The sequence below is a fragment of the Sycon ciliatum genome, chromosome 3 (assembly GCF_964019385.1).
Source record: "Sycon ciliatum chromosome 3, ocSycCili1.1, whole genome shotgun sequence".
Classification (NCBI taxonomy): domain Eukaryota; kingdom Metazoa; phylum Porifera; class Calcarea; order Leucosolenida; family Sycettidae; genus Sycon; species Sycon ciliatum.
Window position 1 is genome coordinate 39,709,520 of NC_088645.1, and position 9,337 is coordinate 39,718,856.

General features: G+C 46.6%; 1 long non-coding RNA gene across 1 annotated transcript in view; it reads left to right on the plus strand.

Moving 5' to 3' along the window:
• LOC135812759 (uncharacterized) overlaps positions 1–8,248 on the plus strand; it is a 10,298-nt gene extending 2,050 nt beyond the window's left edge. Inside the window, exon 3 of the long non-coding RNA XR_010552956.1 lies at positions 8,144–8,248. This is a non-coding gene — a long non-coding RNA (uncharacterized LOC135812759). The remainder of the gene's footprint in view (positions 1–8,143) is intronic.
• Positions 8,249–9,337: the final 1,089 nt, after the last annotated feature.

A 9,337-nucleotide genomic window follows, 5' to 3' on the forward strand; every position in this document is an offset into this window, starting at 1 on the left:
GTGTGGACACGGTGCATAAGGAAACGGAGTTTGCATTTGGCACGTTCGATTACAGGGTCAGGGAAAGGCGAGTGTATATAGGAGTGGCATGGGACGGGAAGGGCAGATCGGCTACGCAGCGAACACATCGCTTGTGGAGGACAGTGAGCTGGTGCCATTGCTGAGCCGTAAGCGCAGAGAAGAACGCGTTTGACCCATAAAGCATGTCAGGAAGTATGAGGCCAGAATCGAAGAGGAGTGACTGGCGTTCAGATAGCGACGGGCGGATGGTTCTCAGGGTGGTTAGCTTCTGGGAAGTTTTACGTACTATGCTTTTTTCTTTTCTTTTTACAATGCAACACAATTATTGTGGAAAGGTCACAACAATAAGAGACAAGATCAAAAGGAAAGCTTTACAATAATAATAATAATAATAAAACGTAGCCTGGAAAATGTGAAAAGTCACTGAGTACAGTTTAATTCAATATCCATGTCCAGTATTTATAATAAAAATAATCTGCTGCAATTTCTAAATTCTCACATGCAAGCAACCTGGGCCTCAGCAACAACAAGCTCAGCAGACTCCGGATGCCGAACCGATCGCTCACGGAAAAGACCCCGTGAACCCCGCAAACACATGATGCATGATCGCAACAGGGCAAATGAGAGACGGCATCTGATGTAAGATATAACGTGGGAGTACTTCTCCTTCCTCCTTTCCGCTCTCAATAACGCGATTCGGCGATAGAGTGATGTCGCCGCTCTTCCCATGCCACCACTTGCCGACAGCACAACAGGCATGAACGTCGCATGCTCCACCTCTCTCACTCTCTCTTCATAACATCGTCGCTTTTCTTTTTCATGGCGCCGATAGACTGTGGTGTGTGGTGCAGATCGATTTGAGCGTGCATGAGGATTAAAAACCCGTATATCAAGTAAAGTACGCTCAAAACGACTGCCCCACAAACCACTGACCGCTACTTCTAGCCTACGTACTATGCTGGAGACATGCGCGTCCCACCGAAGACAGGAACCGATCTGTACCCCAGAAAGCGAGCAGTGGTGGTCTGCGTGAGAAGCGTCCCGTTGCAGTTAACGTTGAGTTCCAGGGTACTACGGCGTGATGCCTCAATGGCTAAGACCTGCGTCTTGTCAGGGTTTAAAACCAGGCCTTTTCTGTGTAGGTAGTCAGCCAAGTTTGACACAGCAATTGATGAGACTTGATTTAGGGTTGCTACGGATCTGCTTGCGGTGTCGAGAAGGATGTCATCCGCAAACAGCTGGGAGTGTGCTGGGCTGGTGATGCTATGGACGTCCATGGTATAATTATAGTGAAAACAGCAAAGGACCCAGTAAACTACCCTAAGGGACTCCACACTCGCATGCAGTTAGGCCCAAGCACTACCCACTCCCCAGAACTACTCTCCGTCGACGGTCCGTGAAGTAGCTCGCAAACCAACGCAATGCAGTCGAAGATACACCCAAAGCAAACAAATCTTGGATCATGAGCTGGTGCCGTACTTTATCGAATGCCTTGCTCATGTCCACTAGTACTGAGCCAGTGTGTAGCTGGTGGTCTGCTGACGACAGATAGCGGTCCATGGCCAAAGTCAAGGTATCTTCCGTGGAGTGTTGTGGCCGGTACGCAAACTGATTGGCGGGCAAAAGTGAATGGGCTTGTAAGAAGTCACACAGGCGTTTGTGGACTATCTTCTCCAAGATCTTCGATGCTATTGGCAGGAAAGATATGGGACGGTAATTGCGAGATGTGTTCTTGTCACCAGACTTAAATAGGGGTCGAACATTTGCAATCTTCAGGGAGACGGGCACAATGCCAGACGAAAGGGATGCAATAATTAATATGGATAGCGAATCGGTTCGTATCCATCCATGCTAGGTTACGACCGCACTTGACAGCAGGAGGTTCAACAATGCAAAGGTAAGTCAATTACGACCACAAAGTGGTTTGCTGCTGGTACAAGGGAGAACCGTGCAGGAGGTTATCGCTCCATCCACAGCTAGGGCGAGATCCAATGTTGTTCTGCTGCCGTGGGGGCAATGCGGGTAGTGTCCTGCACCTTGTTGCTGATATTGAACTGGTCGCAGAAGCGAAGTAAATTGTCGAGCTGAGGGGCTTGGCGCCGGCTTACGTCGACATTGAAGTCGCCCGTTAAAATCAGCGGGGACGATGGCATTGACACCGCAGCTGTGTCAACTGCGTTGGACAAGTCCTGCCTAAACTGTACTGGTGTGCCTGGAGGTCGATACACTCCTCCTTCGGAGAATCCGTTTTCGATGACTTCGGATCTCCAGTAGCAAAAGTTCTATGTTGGAGTGGTCTCCCACCACTTGTGCTTGAAAGCGATTGTGGACATAGGCTGCTAAGCCACCTGGGACGATCCCTCCGGAAAAGTGCATGGTTTAGTTTGCTGAGCAAGCTGTCTGCGGTAGAGCTAGATAGAAAGGTTTCCGCCAGTATCATGATGGCAATGTTTTGAGGTAGTATGAAATCCTCAACTTCTTGCTTTTTATTAAGAAGGTGGCACACATTGAGGAACCCTGCTCTAAGATTAAGACTAAGGCCATTGTTGCTGTTCGATAAAGGGGCTAAATTAGGTGGGTGTGGTCTAGGATGGAATGGGATTGCATTAGGGTTTGGTGGGGTGTCGGCATTAATGATGTGACTGAAGCTGAAGATATCTTATCCAAGGCGAATCTCCACTCTCGTGCACGCACCTCCGCTGGCCAGAAGTCTTCCTGCAGAGCTTTGTCGACTTGATCTCCTGGGATCACGACATGTGCGTACGCCAGTCCGAAGTACCGGGATTCTGACACACTGCACTTCATGACTGGCAGGTCTTTTTCTCGCACCAACCTACTATGGAATCAGCACTACATCCCATGTGGACATTGCCAAGGTGAATTGCGCGGCATTTTATCCGAGGGGCTCCACGAAAACTTGCAGGAGCTTTAGGTTTGTGCTGATAATACGAGGTGACAGTGGACTGGCCTGGCTTGTGTGCTACGTCACGGCTGGCAGTGGTAGTCCTGTTTGCCAACGTGCGTGCAGGGTTTCGCGGTTTTCTCCATTCCACATCCTCCCACTCCGGTTCGACCGGTGCGGGATCATAATTATGTTGGTTCGCGTGGTGTACTTGTGTCAGTTGTAACCCCTGAGCTGCAAACATTTGAATACGAGTTGCGTGTAGCAGGCCCTGAGTCAGATGTGCGTGGGTTGATCACTGATGTGGCAGTGGAGGACGTGGACTGGCCTGTTTGGGTACATGTACTCGAAAGCAATTTCTGAAATTCCTCCCTGAGTGCCCGCCACTTCGAATCTCAGGGAATTGTTGTCAACAACAGCTTCTTTCATGGCAGCCAATTCCTTGATCAAACTACTCATGATCCCTATGAAAGATTCGCCACCGCAACATCTATGGTCATGACACATGCATGAGCACTTGCGGTAAGCAGGCAAGTTAGACAAGGCCACATCAATTTGGCATCCAGAAGAGCAATTTTCGCCAAAAAAAGGCGTGACGTCAACAGAACCGTCCATACCAGTGCTCGGAGAACCACTTTGGGCAATCGGGGTAGCACTAGAGTGATCTTCTCCGCTCTCTTTAGACCCGGCTGACATGGGCATGGCGAACAGGAGTTAACCCGTATAAAACAAGAAAAAATCAGCCAAAGTTGGAGTTAGAAAATTTGCATCCTACTTCTACACGTACTCAGTAGACAGTTGGGGTGTACATGTGTTCCAATGGAAACGTACTAGAAACTGTTTCAAAGTCTGTTCCGTAATAAGCTGAAACAGTGACAAAGAGAACAATTATTTGTAGTTTCTCACAGTTAATGGTAAACCTATGTTGACTGCAGTGTTCATGGTTAAATACATCTGAACGCAATAAAAAGTGCCAAAATACAGCTGATTTTTGCTCTCATCGCTCTCTTCTGCCTCCTCCTGTTCCTTTCCATTCATCTCCTCCTCATCCTGGTCCTCCCTCTCATCTTCATCCTCAGCATCAGTCATGTGCTCATCCTCCGGATAAGGCTCAATCTCAATGCACTCCTCATCACCCTCCATCCAGGTCTCCGTGCTCTCCACCAGCATCACAAGTCGTCTCATCACTGCTCAGCCTTACCATTGCTCCATTCTCAGCTACTGCACATCCATTTACACTGTCCATTTTGCGTTGGCCATTCCAGGACGATGATGTATTGCTAGAGTAGGCTCTTTTGCTGTTCGCTGTGAGTTCCGAAGTGGTGGCCAGGTCATTGATGGCAAACCCACCCCAGTCCCAGCTACCCACGGCACCGCAGGTGCTGGCGTCGGTGGTGGCCTGGGAACAGGTGGCACTGCCGGCCCAGCGTGTTTGTGTACAGAGCTAACTGGGTTCATGCACTGCCTACCTTGCTTCCGCTTCTTTTTCTCTGGCTGCTATGGTACGGATTGCCTTTGGCTGAGATTCCAGCAAGGCGTGTGTGCGGAGCGGATTTCGCCTTAGCCCACGCGATATGCAGTCTAACTGGTGGCTGTCCAACAGTGCAGCACAATGAAGTAAGGGACTTGAATGCTAAACTGATAACAGTGGGTGCGCCCCAATGTCGCAGTTTAGCCTTTGCAGCTCCGATAAATGGGAAGTATTCACAGCAGCCTGCACCAACAATGCCGGTGATGCCTGATCGGACATACCGAGTACGTGTGTCGTGGATTCAGTAACAGAACACCTTCCTAGACGTTGGCGTTTTTCACCCGAAGCTTTACTCCACTTGTTTTCACCACGTCCGGCAATGCGTCCCAAGAGGAGGTGCGGTCTCTTGAGTGGCTGTGCGAAATGCTGGGTCATTATGATGTTAACCCTAGAACAGCCAACGGTGTCATTTGATACCGCGCGAGTCAAACTTTTGGAATTACCGAAATATCGCTAATCAGAATAAGCTCAAATCTTGTGACTATTCTTAGTTTTGCTTCCTTTTTCGTCTGCCATAAACTTTTGATTTCTAATTGATGAGGTACCATAATGGCGAGTACGTATACCTAGAACGGCCAACCAGTGTCATTTGACACCTACACTAAAAAAAGCCATTGTTGCAGTTAGATGGAAACAATATGAACACATACCGAAGATGTCGGCCATATTGAGTTGCTCGTATGCCAACCAGACAAAAGAAAGGTGCACGGGCATGAAAAGTGCTGAATACAGGACGCAATATTATATGATCAACATACAACCGTCGGGCGAGAATCGCGAATTTGGGGCGGGTAACCATTAGTGCACAGATTACACAGACACTCTTCAGCTAATGTCCTTGATACTGCTCATTCCCTTTCATTTTCCTGTAGATAGCCCCGGAGGAGCCATCGCGGTCTGACGGCCAAGGAAATACTAGAATGGATGTAGCCTATTACCATGCATGAATCTGATGACCATGACAGCGAAATTGCCCACTTCATCTTCATTTGATAGATGTTCAAATGTAGTGACCATTGGCAGTGGTGGATCTGTTCTGTCATATGAGGGCGTATCGTACGGTGACAACACCTGAGTACCTGTGGATTCAGAATGTATTGAGGTTTACGAGCCTCCAGAGAGCGGACAAGGATTGCGGAATAGTCCAGACAAGGAATTGTCAAAACCGTTGCAGGAGTGGTGGAGACCCCAAAATGGATAGTGTTGAGGAAGAGGAAACGCAACTCTCCAACCTGGAGATGGTACACCGCATTATCGCACGGATGGTGCTGTGTAGGTAATCTTTTCTAACTACTTGACGAACTAATAAGGCTCTTGAACCAAACATCTTCCTCCCCCACTTCAGGCTAAACGGGTAGGCAGCCGCTGGGATGGCGTCTCTCCCTTCATTGGCTCCGGATGCTGCAGAAGCTGATCGCTAAGTAATAACTGATAACTTCATCATCAGTGCATTACTGGTCAAGAAACTATTGGAGAAGAAAAAGAGTTGCAGTATGAACCACTCTGGTAAATCGAAGTGAGCTACCATCTAACTTCATTGCCAATAGTCGCGGATTGCGTTTTGTTTTCAAGATTACATTGTAGGATGCAAAGACGGTAGACGTAGAAGGAAGTAGTAGCAAGAATTAACAAGGGTCCGCCTAGTGTAGACCACCTAGAGCCATATGTTTTACACGGTGAGAGTAGGAAGCCCCACATCGTCCAATTCTACCATAAGATGAGATATGTCCTTGACCGTGTCGATCGAATGTGGTGGATCTACTCAACAAAGACTATCCCAGAAGAGGTACCCCTGCAAGGCTGTTACGTAAATGAATAGACGTGACAGGCATCAAGGCCTTCACAATATCCCAGAACTTTGCTAGTTCACGCACATCCAGAAAACGCTCATTCCTGCACTTGTCAATAAACTTGTAGATAGTCATGGCGTCTGGTTGCTAAGTGGCAGCCAAGGAGAAGAGAAGGGTTCACCCCTTTGAAAGAGTCTAAAATGCAGTCGCTACTAGACTAATCTTGCAACCATGTCTAGCAGCATATGTGTCAGCTTGGTGAAAAAATGATGCTCATCTTCAGTCCATGTTTGTACTTGTCACTGTGTGTCATTTATCGTGGCGGTCGAGTAATCCGATTATGCCAAAGCACATATTCCCAAAAATCAGTTCCTCGTGTGCAAAGTGACATTGACACATTGCTTGTTATGGTAACTCTGTGATTATACGAAATTCCTTTCGAGTAATTGAAGTTTTGCCAGTAATTGAGTTCATCCTTCGCAATTGCCGTTACGCGTACATTGTACTTTAGTTGCATATAGCCAACAATAGTGTCTGGGTCAATCCTAATGTGTTGTGTACATCATAAACGCTGCTAGTAATAGCCAGCACTGAAAAAAAAACTATAATAACCTATATCATAGGGCTTAGACATGTAAATGTATGCAAGTGTCAAATGACACCGTTTGACCTTTCTAGGAGTACTGAAAGTGGTGGCCGTCCTAGAGTTAAGCCGTATATTCAAGTCACAGCACATGTTAGGTGTTGCCTGTCCTCCTAGCGACAGTTATGTGCACCGGAGGAGCAAGATATATTCGGCCCATCAACGCCTTGCGTCCTTTGGTAATGGTAAAGGGAAAATTCTAACAATCTTTATGATGATGGTCGGCTGTCATTATTGCGTCGTTTGTTTGTTGGTTTGTTTGTTGCAGAGGATTTTTACAGTATGACTCTGGAATTTTTAGCTCATCCATATTGCCCACTTTTTGTTTATTACCCAGTACATGTACTTGTGTTGTTGAGTTCCCTTCGGGAACGGACACGATAATATATTTTTTCTTACTGGTAGTTACTTGTACACGGATGGAGAGCCAAGGTCTAATTTATACAAAAGAGAAAGGACCGAGGAACTACAAGTTTCGTTATACAGTCCACTAACACCACCAGTTACTAAACAATCAGCTAAAATCCATCTAAATAATTGTCATAGCCGAAGTAACGTTACAGTGCTGTTTTACTGATGCGTTCGGTTTTTCATGATCATTGTTCGCATAGCTTCCCCTTTTATTGATCTCCGCATCTTTTCAGCCACCAAATTTGTATGAAATGTTGCTTTGCGTACTTGAATCCTGGTTTGACCGTAATGTGCAATGGTCTTGTCGGGATCGTTATCGACATGCATGAACATCTTGCAACTTCCTTCACAGCTGAGACATTCAACTCGTGCTTGTCTTGGTTTCGCTCACCTTCCCCTCCTTATGTTATTTCTAAATTAGAACCTTCCAAGTTGGAAGTTTGTTGGAGTGCGCATCCAAGATGTGCTAGAGCTGTTAGCAAGTTAGTTGTAGAACGTCAGTACCGTCGTTCAGTGTCGTATAATGGTATCGCATGCATGAGCTGATTGTTAAGTAACTGGTGGTGTTAGTGGACAGTACAGCGTAACTTGTAGTTCCTTTGGTCCTTTCTCTTTTGTATAACTGACTTGTGTTATTTGTGTCGAGTTTCACCATGATCAATTCAGGTTGCATTGTGTTATTGTCCCGTTTATTATGCAGTTTCCAGTGATCAATATTAATTAAAATGGTCTGGTGGTGACAGATACAGTTTTCTTCAGACTTTTTCCGTTCCCACCCCCAACCCCACCCGCTAGTAGGTCTGAATATGATCATTACATCTTGCTTTCTTTTCCTCCTCCTTCAGAAACGCCACCGGTCCAAGAAGGAGTGTTTGTTGTGCGTAGGTGTTCCATAAGTGGTGTGTGTGGCTATTCAAAGAAATCACCAGAGCAACGCATTGTTTTCCAGAGTGCCCCCACTTCTCAATTCGGTGCGCGGTATGTACAGCAGCCTTACTACATTGGCAACACGATTAGTCGGCGCGACGACAGATGGGAATGGGACGTTGAAATGTTAAACACACTTCAGGTCGCACCAGAACAGGCTCTGTGCACGCCAGGTTTATACTTCATTCGTGAGGAAACCAGCAATGGTTACCGATTGCGGTGTCTAGCCTACAAGGAGACTGTGCTGTGCGTAAGTAAAACAGAGGACAGTGATGGCTATCCTTTGATGATCCTTCCGCTAGACCAAGCAATGCAGCAACTCGCTTATACCTTCATCGATACGCAGGCGCCGTCATCCATAATTGGAATATGATTTTCCTGGCTTCTCCTAGTGCCGTGTCCAGTGCCTTTTAACTTTCTTTATAGATAAATATAATAGTATGTATGTCCATTGTAAAAAAGCCCTCAATTTAATCGCATTGTATGTTGTCTGCCTACACCTCTGTAGCTAATACGTATGACCTTGGTATACATATGACACTCCAACTAGTGAAAGACTACTCCCCTCGCCCACACCATTGCGGTGTTGATGAATGTAATCCTTGAGTGGGTTTACTCTCTCTGGATCCCATCACTTTGCGCACATGCCCCTGACGCTTTATATACACACATTGCATTCGTCTTCAACATCGCACACATTACCACCGTACGCTTGCAGTTTTGGTGACGCCTTGGGAATTTTTTGTCTAATCACAGTGCCCACGTTTTCCTCAAGAACATGTTCTACATGTATTGTACTGCATCTACAACATAAACAAGAATGCTTTCCTTCAACTTGTAAACGCGTATAACCATTCTTTTTCCAGTTTCTCGCAATCTATTCCCAACATAGGCAGTGTTATGCACCGCCTCCGTACATTAACTACTCTTTCTGCTAGCTTGAATGCAGCCTGCGTTCACCTATTGTGTCACTTGCCCTCTGTAGGTACTTGCGCGCCCATAATTGCCGTAGCTATCCAGGCCCTTTAGCATTCTTTTCTCTCCCACTCGATCGCTTTCTCTCGGCTTGTCGTCAACTGTTACGTTAGTCTTTCATTTTGTCTCTTGTCTAC